The sequence below is a fragment of the Gracilinanus agilis genome, chromosome 3, assembly GCF_016433145.1.
Source record: "Gracilinanus agilis isolate LMUSP501 chromosome 3, AgileGrace, whole genome shotgun sequence".
In the NCBI taxonomy this organism is placed as follows: Eukaryota; Metazoa; Chordata; class Mammalia; order Didelphimorphia; family Didelphidae; genus Gracilinanus; species Gracilinanus agilis.
Window position 1 is genome coordinate 56,814,062 of NC_058132.1, and position 11,815 is coordinate 56,825,876.

General features: G+C 41.4%; 1 pseudogene; it reads left to right on the top strand.

The window, feature by feature from the left end:
• The first annotated feature begins 430 nt into the window (after window positions 1-430).
• LOC123240998 lies at window positions 431-5,749 on the top strand (annotated as a pseudogene).
• Window positions 5,750-11,815: the final 6,066 nt, after the last annotated feature.

An 11,815-nucleotide genomic window follows, 5' to 3' on the forward strand; every position in this document is an offset into this window, starting at 1 on the left:
CTAATTTGTCATGAAGGAACCTGAGAGCAGACAAAGGCCTCCAGATTCCCTTCTCCAACTCAGCACAGCTGAAAGTAGATTGGCAGGGGAGGGGGAGTGAGGTGGCTCATTCTCCTCAGGGAGTCTGTAGTTTGTAAATAAAGTCTAATCAAACCCAGAATCTTTCTGCCTTCTCCTCTGCCCCTACGGACAGCTCCTTCCTGGGTATTACTCATATGCTCTCAGTTAAATCTTCTGAGACTTCTCTGAGACATAGGGGAATTTGCAGAGCAGGGAAGACAAAAATCTAGGAATATTTTTCTTTCCATTTGGTTTCTCAGTTTTCTTATTTTCCCCCTGTGACTTTCTTTCTTTCCTTCTCTGTTACCAAGACTTTCAAGATTACATTGCCTTTGGTCCTAGTTGTTGCTACTGATCCCAAAAAGACAGGATGCTCAGGCCATGGAGCCTGGACTACGGAGAGGAAGATAAAGGTGTCAAGGTGGTCCCAGAAGGAGCCATGGACTAGGTCACACAAGTGAGTCATACTTCATTGTGCAGGAACCAAAAGCTAAGGGCCAGACTAGGGTAAGCCAGGAACAAGCATGGCACCATGGGGCAAGTTCCCAAGACCCTAGCTAAGAGTCAAAGCTCCATTTACACAGCAAATGTAGCTAAAGCTGCTGGCCACGCTGCTCAGAGAGTCAAAAATATCATAATCAATTGAGCCTTTAGAACACAGAATGTCATCGATGGGAGGGACCTTATAACACTGAAGGTCAAAGTTGGGAGGGCCCATAGAGCACAGGATGTCAGAAATGGGGAGGGGGACCCTTCAAACATAGAATATGATGGATAGAAAAAACCTTAGAGATCCCTGAGTTATAAGATTTGAAATGAAGGACTAGGTATGTCAAGAGCTGGGCTTGACAGATTCACTTAGCCTGAGGAAAGGAGAGGATACAGAGGGGATGTGAAAAACCAATGGCCATTGGAGACTAGAAAAGAAGTCTTCTGGTATAAAGGCTGAAGAGCCTGACATTAATCCATTTTGTGCCCTTCAACAAGTCACTCATACTCTCTGTATCTGTTTTCTTTACCTGTATGATAAAGGGCTTCAGGCTCTTACAGGCTCTTCCAAATAAATTTGCACATTCTCTGTTCTAAGGTCTCTCCCAGCTCTGACATTCTCTGTTCTAAGGTCTCTCCCAGCTCTGACATTCCCTGTTCTAAGGTCTCTCCCAGCTCTGACATTCTCTGTTCTAAGGTCTCTCCCAGCTCTGACAGTCTCTGTTCTAAGGTCTCTCCCAGCTCTGACATTCTCTGTTCTAAGGTCTCTCCCAGCTCTGATATTCCCTGTTTTAAGGGCCTTTCCAGTTCTGACACCCTGTGTTCTAAGATCCCTTCCAGATTTTATATCTTTAATTCCTATAAAAAGGTAATCAACAAATCTTAAGTGCTTACATTGCAAGTTCAATTCAACAAACATCTAAGTAACTACTACTACATGCCAGACACAATGTTAGGTGTTAGAGATATGGAAACAAGGCAAAATAGTCCCTACCTTCAAAGAGCTCACATTCACCTTCTGGGAGTTGGGGGCGGGGGCAGGGATGAAACACAGCAGGTACCCAGATAAATAGTACTATGTAATTCTTAATGGGGAAGGCACAAACAACCGAGAGAAGCTGAAAGGTCCCTTGTAGAAGGCAGAACTTATACTGAGCCTTAAAACAGAGGAAAGACAGAAGAACGTTTCAGGAATGGGGAAACTCTTGTACAAAGGTTAGAAAGTAGGAGAATAGAGTTTTATGTAAGTGAAACATTAGATAGGTCAGTGCAGGTAGAATTTAATGAGCAGAAGGTGAAGTCATGTGAAATCAGCCTAGAAAGAGAGGTTTGGAGTCCAATTGTGAAGTGATTTAGAAGACAATGAGAGAAGGGCAGCTACATGACTCGGTAGATAGAGAGCCAAGACTAAAGATGGGAGATCCTGAATTCAAATCTGGCCTCAGACATTTCAGAGCTGGGTGACTCTAGACAAGTTACTTAACCTCAATTGCCCAGCCTTTACCAGTCTTCTGACTTGGAACCAATACTTAGTATAGATTCTACGACAGAAGATAGAGGTATTTTTTAAAAGAGTCAAGGGAAGGGGCAACAAGGTGGCTCAGTGGATAAAGCATCAAGCCTGGAGTCAGAAGGACTTGGGTTCCAATCTGACCTCAGGCACCTCTGGCTATGTGACCCTGGGCAAGTCACTTAACCCCAATTGTCTAGTCTTTTCCCTTCTGTCTCAAAGTTTCTATTAAGACAGAAAGTTAAAAAAAAAGTCAAGGAAGACCCTGAAGTTACAAACTTAAGTGCCAAAAAGAACGGTTGTGGGGGCAGCTGGGTGGCTCAGTAGATTGAGAGTCAGGCCTAGAGATGGGAAGTCCAAGATTCAAATCTGGCCTCAGACACTTCCTAGCTGAGTCTCACCCTGGGCAAGTCACTTAACCCCCATTGCCTAACCCTTACTGCTCTTCTGCCTTAGAATCGATAACACAGTATTGATTCTAAGATGGAAGGTGAGGGTTTAAAAAAAAAAAAAAAAAAGAATGGTTGTGCATTTGGGCAGAAACAAAAAATTTAAGCAAAGAGGTAGATTTCAGTGGGAAAGATACTGAGTGCTCTTTGGGATATGCTGGATTTGAGATGTGCATCCAGGTGGAAATAGCTGGGCCATAAAATGTGATATAGGAACAGATTTCGGGGGGGAAATAAAGGTTGAATATGTAGATCTTGAAATTTCCTACATAAAGATGATTTCACAAATCAATTCCATGAAAACCATAGACATCAGCAAGATAAAGAAGAAAAAATGAGATGGTCCAGAATAGAGTTCCTGATTTTAACCACCAGAAGAGAATTAAACAAAGATTATAATCCAGAAAAAGAGACTAAGAAAGACTTTGGTCAGCCAGGTAGGAGGAGAATCAGAACAGTGTCACGAAAACCCAGAAAAGAGAGAGTAACCAGGAAGAGGGGAAGGTTGACATTGTTAAAAGCCTCAGAAAGGTCCAAAAAAGGATGAAGAATGGGGAAAATGCCATTAGATTTTTCAGTATAAAGGATTGTTGGTAGCCTTGATCAAGTAGTTTCAGTAGAGTAGTTAGGATGGAGGCTATACTAGAAGGAATGGAGATGTGGGTGGGATGTGCCAAATGGGATGCAATGCTTTTTTTAGGAGGCTGGTTCTGAAAAGGAAGTGATATTTATGAAGTTAGCTTGAAGGAATGGCAGGTCAAGTGAAGAATTTTTTTAACAGAGAAGATTGAATCTTTAGTCTCAGTCACTGTGGACAGACTTCTTACCAACATCAACATTGCCTGGACTTCTAACAACAGACCTGCACCCTTTCTCCCATTCCACATCCTCTGGTCTGGTGAAGCTCAGGAAGGCTGCTAAAAATGGAAATGAGTCAAAAAAATAGTCCCTCTTCCAAAGGAGATAGATGATAGTGAGAAGAAGGAGGACATGACAGAAGATGAAGAAAGCAGTGAAGATGTTGTGGTTCCTCAGAAGGTCAAGAAAGCTGTGGCTATATGAGCAAAGAAGGTACCACTAGCCAAAAAAGTCATTGTTGCCACCATGTCTGCCAAGAAAGCAGTCATGATTCCTGGTTAGAACTGGACCCTAATAAGATAAAACTAGGATTACTCCAACCAAAACTGTCATCACACTAGCCAAGGAGGGAGTCACTTCAGCTAAAGTAGCAGCATATACCCCACCCCAAACTAAAGGAGCAAAAATTATGAAGAATGCCAAGAAAGAAGACAGAGAATCTGAAGAAGAACACAGTGAAGATGAGGACAATGAAGAATTTAAGTCACCCAAAATCACAGGAATAGCTCCAGCTAAACAAGATTCTGAAGAGGAGGAGGAAGGTGATAGTGATGAGGATGACTGAAGAAGAAGCTTGCCAAGGAGAAGGCTGCCTCTGTGAAAGCTAACTCTGGGAAAGCCAAGGAATCCAGGGAGGAGGAGGAGGAGGAAGATGAAAGAAGGGGAGAAACTTGAGGAGGAACTATGTGTCAAAGAAGCACTCTGATCCAAAAAAAAAGAAAAGAAAAGAAAAGAAATTAGAAGCTGAAATATCTATAAATTTTAATATCTTCATTGGTAACATGAACTTCAACAAAACCAATTCTGAGCTAAAGTCTAATTTCATGATCTTCTTTGCAAAAAAAAAAAAAAAAAGGATCTTAAGGGTTATGGACATCCAAATTGCCAACACCAAGAATTCTGGCTACATGGAATTGAAATCGGCTGAAGACAAGGAAAAAGCTTTGGAACTCAGTGGCTCCAAAGTGCTTGACTCTGAAAGGAAACTGGAAAAAGAAAGGAAACAGAGCAAGATGCATGGATGCTCTTTGTTCAGAATCTGCCTTCTAAAGTAACTTGAGAGAAGTTCAAAGAAGAGATTCGAGATGTTGCTGGTCTACACCAAGGACGGGACACCCAAAGACTGGCCCATATTGAATTTAAGTTGGAAGTGGTTATAGACAAAGGCTTAGAAGAGAAACAGGGTGGCAAAAAATTGGAAAATGAGGGGATGCCATTCAATTGGGGAATGGCTGAACAAACTGTGGTATCTGTTGGTGATGAAATGTTATTGTGCTGAAAGGAATAATGAACTGGAGGAACTCCATGTGAACTGGAATGACCTCCAGGAATTGATGCAGAGTGAAGAAGCAAAACCAAGAGAACCTTATACACAGAGACAGATCCACTGTGGCACAATCTAATGTAATGAACTTCTCTACTAGCAGCAATACAATGACCTGGGGACAATCCAGAGGGACTTATGAGAAAGAATGCTACCCACATCCAGAGAAAGAACTGTGGGAGTAGAAACACGGAAGAAAAACAACTGCTTGATCACATGGGTCGATGGGGATATGATTGGGGATGGAGACTCAAAACGATCACCCTAGTGCAAATATCAATAATATGGAAATAGGTCTTGATCAATGACACATGTAAAACCCAGTGGAATTGCTCATTGGCTATAGGAGGGGGTTGGGAAAAGGGGAGGGAAAGAACATAAATCATGTAACCATGGAAAAATATTCTTAATTAATTAATTTAATTTAATTTTTCAAATAAAAAAAAGAAAAGAAACAGGAGATTGAGATCAGTGGTCAGCCACTCATCCTGGACTACACAAGAGAGAAAAATTTAGGGCAAGAGAATTCATGAAGAGGGAAGAAGAATTCCTGAAGCAGGAATAACATCAAGCCAGCAGACTCAAAGACAATAGTGCTAAATAACCTCATCTAAAGAAGAAAGTCTGCAGGAAGTGTTTGAGAAGACATCAGTCAGCTTGCCCTAAAACAACCAAGTTTGAACTAAAGGATGCACATTCATTGAATTTCCCTCTGTAGAAGATGCAAAAGAAGCTTTGAATTCTTATAACAATATAGAAATTGAAGGCAGAGCTATCAGACAGGAACTAAAAGGATAGAACACAATGAACACAGCCCCAACAAAACTTTGTTTGTCAAAGACCTGTACAAACGCATTACAGAAGAGACATTGAAAGATTAGTTTCTCTTCTCAGTGGGTGTCAGGAGGTTCACAGACAGGGAGAGAGGATCATAAAAAAGGTTCAATTGTGTGAACTTTGGCTCAGAAGTCAAAACTAAGAAAGAGACCATGGAAGATGGGGAGATTGATGGAAAAAAAGTGTCTCGACTGGGTAAAGTCTAATGGCTTTGGAGTCTGAGGGGGCAGTCATGGTGGTGGTGGTCATGGAGGCTCCAGTGGCCAAGGAGAAGGTAGAGGAGACTGAGGGAGTTTTGGTGACAAAGGCTCAGGAAACTTTAGAAATTGAGGTGTTTTCCTAGGAGGCCCAGGAAGAGGAGGAGGAGACAACAAGCTAAGAAAAGATGAAGTTTAAATATCCTCCCCTCTGTTCTTCTTTTTCCTGCTATTTGAACACACTCTGAGGGTTATATACTGTTGTCTAATCATTGACAGAGGACATTCCAAGACAAACATGAAGTCCATAGGTCATCTTGGAAAAACATGAATGACATTTCAAGGGAGAGAGAATGTTGTTTTGACTAGATAGGGAAAGAGAGGGGAGGGGAAAGGAGGAGAGGAGAGGAGAAGGAAAGGGAAAGGAGAGAAGGGAAGGGAAGACCTTGGATAAACATCATGGAAAATGCAAGAGAAAGTCAATCAAAGAATAGTAAAAGTCTTGCTATGCAGCAACAAAGACCCAGGAGAAATGTCTAGTAGACCCCATTAGAACATTTATGTGACTTTCTGCTGGAATATTCATCAGAACTCAAAAAGAAGCAAAAAGACAAATGATAGGGGTAATCCCAGTACCAGGATTTACAAAGGGATGAGTGAGGATAGACCAAGAGGGGAAAGAATTTTACTGGCAGGGAATAGTATACAGTTGAATTGGTTCTCTATAGCAACAAGTTTTCAAAGGGAGGAAAATGAGGCTATAGTAGGAGAGACAGACCAGGAAAGAAGGAGAGGATGGAGTAATTGGAGGTTGAGTTGAGAACAAAGAATAGGGCTCAAGTTGTAAAGTATAGAGAGAGATACAAGAACATTTAGGAGACTACATCATATAGGGCAATTCCTGAGTACAGAATTGTGGAAGTGGAACATTTGTGGTGATGATGTCAAAGAAATGACCTTTGGGGCAAAGGAAGGTAGAGTGAAGATGCAGATCACAGAAGTTGAGAAGTTTGATGTACTGAGGTATCTGAAAGGGCATCCATGGAAATATTAAGGATTAAAGGAAGAAGAAATTGTTATTCAAGGCAGACACAATGGAAGATTGTTGTTCATCCTTCATTTTTAAAGAGGGTCAATGATGTCACAGGGTGATATCTTGTCTCGTGAATGAACTGGTTTTAAGTGAAGCAAAGCTGCACAAAAGCTTCAGCCTCAGTCTCTCTTCCAGAATCATCAAAGTCAAAGACAAAAGTCAGGACAACTAGTGATGGCTCAGGATGCAATGGATGACTCTGGTATCTTCAATGCCTGACCAAGCTATGAGAGTTCCACAGTGCCTGATTCAGCTGCCTTCATGGCTGTTGGAATAAATTTTGTTCTAATCCATGCATTCTGCCAAATTATAGGTAGAAATTTTGCAAATAAGAGTGATGGACTAGGGGATGAACAAATTGAAGGCACTCCAAGAAAAGGGGAATGTGAGTAAAAGTTTGAGAATTATGGGGGCAGCTGGGTAGCTCAGTGGACTGAGAGCCAGGCCTAGAGATGGGAGGTCCTAGGTTCAAATCTGGCCTCAGACACTTCCCAGCTGTGTGACCCTGGGCAAGTCACTTGACCCGCATTGCCTAGCCCTTACCACTCTTCTGCCTTGGAGCCAATACACAGTACTGAATCCAAGACGGAAGGTGAGAGTTTTATTAAAAAAAAAAAAAAAAAAAAAAAAAAAAAAAAAAAAGTTTGAGAATTAGGATAACAGTGAAAAAGGATCCATCATTGTCCTGGCACTGTTCTCATTTATAACATAGCCTCCATAGGCCATCAGGCTTTTTCTCAACAAGGAGGGCAAGAACATGCAGTCCATCTTTACTGGGATCATGGAATTTCCCTTAAAAAAGAGTATAGTAAAAAGCCCCTAGGCTAGGAAAGGGGAATATTCCCCCAGAGGGGCAGTGAAAAGCTGTAGGAAGGGCATAACACAAAACCAACATTGAACGCCATGGACAAGAGCTGCCTGACAAGGACCATTCTGTGTAAGACAATTCATAAAGAGTCTACAATTAAGTGCTAGGGAGCCAGATCAAGGACTAGGTTTGGGCCACTCTTCAACAGCATCCTGCCGGACACAGGTGCCCCATCTGCCAGGGGCATCACATCACAACCCAGCCATTCATGAGCCATGGAGGTATTTGATGGTTCTTAATGTCCCAGCTAGGTGATGCGGCTCCATTTCCACATTCATTTCTGACACCCAGGCCACTAACAGATTCATAGTGTCAGACGTGGGAGCTAGCCTTAGAATACTAAACATAGGAAGGATCTTAGAACGTAGAAAGTCACAGCTGAGAGGAACATTAGAACACTGAATGTCAGAGCCAGAAACAACCTTAGAATGAAGAATACCAAGTTAGCAAAGGTTTTAGAACATAGAAAGTCAGAGCTGAAAAAAAAGAGACCTTAGAAGAGAGAGCAGAAAGGGACATCTGGAAAAGGTCTTAGTCATAACTAGAAGGGACCTTAAAACATAGAGTGTCACAGCTGGGAGGGACTTTAGAACATATGATGTCAAAGAAGAAAAGAACGTTAGAGGCAGCCTAATTTAACCCCTTCCACCCTCACCCCACCTAGAAGCAGCAAAGTTGCATCGTGCATAAAATCCAGGGTTTAGAATCAGGAAATCTGGTCTCAGGTAGCTGTGGGACCCTGGTCAAATTATTAGCCTCTGTCTGTCTCCATGTCTTCAACAGTAAAATGAGGATAATAAGAGCACCTTCTTTGCAGTGTTATTGTGAGGATTAAATGATATTAGCACACACCTAGCACATAGTAGGCACTTAATAAACACCTAATTCAACTCTTTGTGGTAGCAAAGAATTGGAAACTGAGGGGATGTCCATCAATCGGGGAATGGCTAAACAAATTATGGTATATGATGGTGATGAAATACTATTGTGCTATAAGGAATGATGAACAGGATGATTTCAGAAATAGTTGGAAAGACCTACATGAACTGATGCAGAGTGAAATAAGCAGAACCAGGAGAACATTATACACAGTATAATCAACTGTGAAAGGCTTAGCTACTCTCAGCATTACAATGATCCAGGACAATTCTGAGGAACTTATGACAAAAAATGCTATCTACCTCCAGAGAAAAACTGCTGTAGTCATAATGCAAATCAAATCATACTATTTTCACTTTAGTTTTTTGGGTTTTAATTTTTTAATTTTGGTTTCATATGAGTATTCTCTAACAACATTAAGTATGTTTTGCATGGTAATACAATAGATCAAATGTATTGCCAGCTACAGGAAGGGAGAAGGAAAGGAGGGAGGGAGATAATTTGGATCTTATAATTTTGGGAAATGTATGTTGCAAATTATTACATGTAATTAGGATAATAAAATATCCTTTTAAATAAATAAACAAATAAATGCCTGCTTCCTTCATTCCTTCTATATCCATTCCACCTACAAATATATAGATGAGGAAACTAAAATCCAGAGAAAGTGACTTGCCCAAAGTCACACATCTGACCTACAGAACTTGGAACCATAACTCAAACCCAGTCCTTCAGATTCTAGATCCAGTGCCCTTTCCACAAAGATGCCATCTGGAATGTTGGGGGTGGATCAATTGGGAACAATGGTTAGAGAATGAGGTAGAAACTCCAACTGCCAGCTATTTAAAGAAAAGGAGAAAAGCAGTTAGGTGGCACAGTAGATAGAGTGCCAGGCTTGGAGTCAGAAAGACCTGGGTTCAAATCTGACTGCAGATATTTCTTAACTGTGTGACCCTAGGTAAATCATTTAAACCCAATTGCTTAGTCCTTGCCCTTCTGTCTTAGAGCTATTACTAAGACAGAAAGTAAGGATTTTTTTTTAAACCCTTGTACTTCGGTGCATTGTTTCATAGGTGGAAGATTGGTAAGGGTGGGCAATGGGGGTCAAGTGACCTGCCCAGGGTCACACAACTGGGAAGTGGCTGAGGCCGGGTTTGAACCCAGGACCTCCCATCTCTAGGCCTGACTCTCACTCCACTGAGCTACCCAGCTGCCCCAGTAAGGATTTTTTAAAAAGAAAAGAGGAGATAACATGACTCAAGTTGGCAAGGGAAGAGGAACCAACTATCTCAGGGAGAAACAGAAACAAGTCATACCTTCCGGACAGACTACCTCTCCTCTATGCCCTTTAGGTCCTTCATCTGTAAAATGAGGGATCTAGACTGGATGATTTCTAGTGTCCCTACCAGAAAGTCCCTACCCTGACATTCTATATTTTGAAGTCAGTGTGAGTCTAAAGTTCAACTTAAGTTAGGCCAATTCAACAAACACTGAATTCAGTGTTATATTACTCTATATTCTCAGGGACCTTTCACTTCTATATTCCTTTAAATCCTGACATTCTACATTCTACAGACTACCTCCAACTTCTGTTGGGAAAAATCATTGGAGAAGGACCTAGAAAAGAGAGGACCTAAGCCAAAGAGCAGGAAAGAGTTTAGAATGGTAAAGACAGTGAAGAAGGGCAGAGGTTGGATTTGGATAGGAGAGACTGGGCAAAATTTGGGAGAAATTAGAGAAAATTTGGAAGAGAACCAGGTAATAGTTCAAGTGCAAGAAAACAAGATCAGAGATAATAAAGGAAGATATGAAAGGATTAAGGAGGATGTTGTCTGTCCTTCATTTTGAAGAGAATGAATGATATCACAGAGTGATGACTTAATTCAAGTGTGAATTGGATTTAAGCAAGGCAGAGTTACACAAAGTCATCAGCCTCACTCTCTCTCCCAAATTCACCAAAGTCCAGTGGCAAGACAAAAGTCAAGATGACTAGTAATAGCTTGGGATACACTGGATGATCTTGGAATCTTTGGTTTCTGACCAAGCTCTAGGCACTCCATAGCACCTGCTTCAGTCACCTTCGTGGCTGTTGGAACAAATTGTTCTCCTCTGTCCATTTTGGCAGGAGAAGTCATCACGTGCTGGGGTAGACAACCCCCTAAATCAAGATGATTTTACCAGGGTATGGCTGCTGTGCATGCCCAGCTTCTTGGAGCCACAGGTGGATGAGTAACCCTGAAAAGGGCTCAGCAAGCCCTCCCACTGGAAGTGCTAGTCCTTTCTGTACACCCCATATACCCCAGGAGGAGTGGAACCCAAAGAGATAAACTCAAGCAGAAGGAGAAAGTAGCAAGATAAGCCAAGGCAGGCTAAGTAAAGAAAAGATAACTAGATCAATAAAGGGCTAAATAAATTAATTGAGTGGATTGGTGGGAGGGGTAAATTGGTTGTAATATAAGTTTTAATTTTAAACAATTAATAATTGGCTGTAAAAAAAAACGTTTTAGCCAGGTGCTTTAGGGTTAAATTGAAAACACAAGTAGTTTCAAGAAATATGCCTGAAAATCATAACTATTTTGGGTTGAAGAAATTGAACAGTCACTTACGTCAAGTATAATCTTTTGTTTGTCACCAGTCAAGTAACTATTATCTGTGTTCCAAGTGTAGTTGGATCTCACTCCTAGAAGAAAGGATGAAGGACTATTAAAAAAAAAAAGGCAGAAAACATCTCTCCACGTTCTAGGTTGTTAGGGAGAATGAAGGACTCTTAAAGGAAACAGAAGCAAGGTTTCAATTCAGGAGAAACAAGGGGGAGAGTGAAAGGATACTTGACCCTTGTTTGGATTCTAGAAAATGGAAGAATGTTATGCAGAAGAGAAAGGGAAAGAAAAGGCTACCTGGAGAATTACCACTCAAATCAAAATAGATTTGAGATTCTTTCTAAGGAGAGAGAATGATACTCTGAGAATGAAGAAGCTGCTTGTCCTCTCAAGAAGGAGAGAGTCAGAGGCAGCTGGGTAGCTCAGTGGATTGAGAGTCAGACCTAGAGATGGGAGGTCCTAGGTTCAAATTCAGCCTCAGACACTTTCCAGCTGTGTGACCCTGGGCAAGTCACTTGACCCCCATTGCCCACCCTTACCACTCTTCTGCCTTGGAGCCAATACACAGAAGTTAAGGGTTTTTTAAAGAAGAAGAAGAAGAAGAAGAAGAAGAAGAAGAAGAAGAAGAAGAAGAAGAAGAAGAAGAAGAAG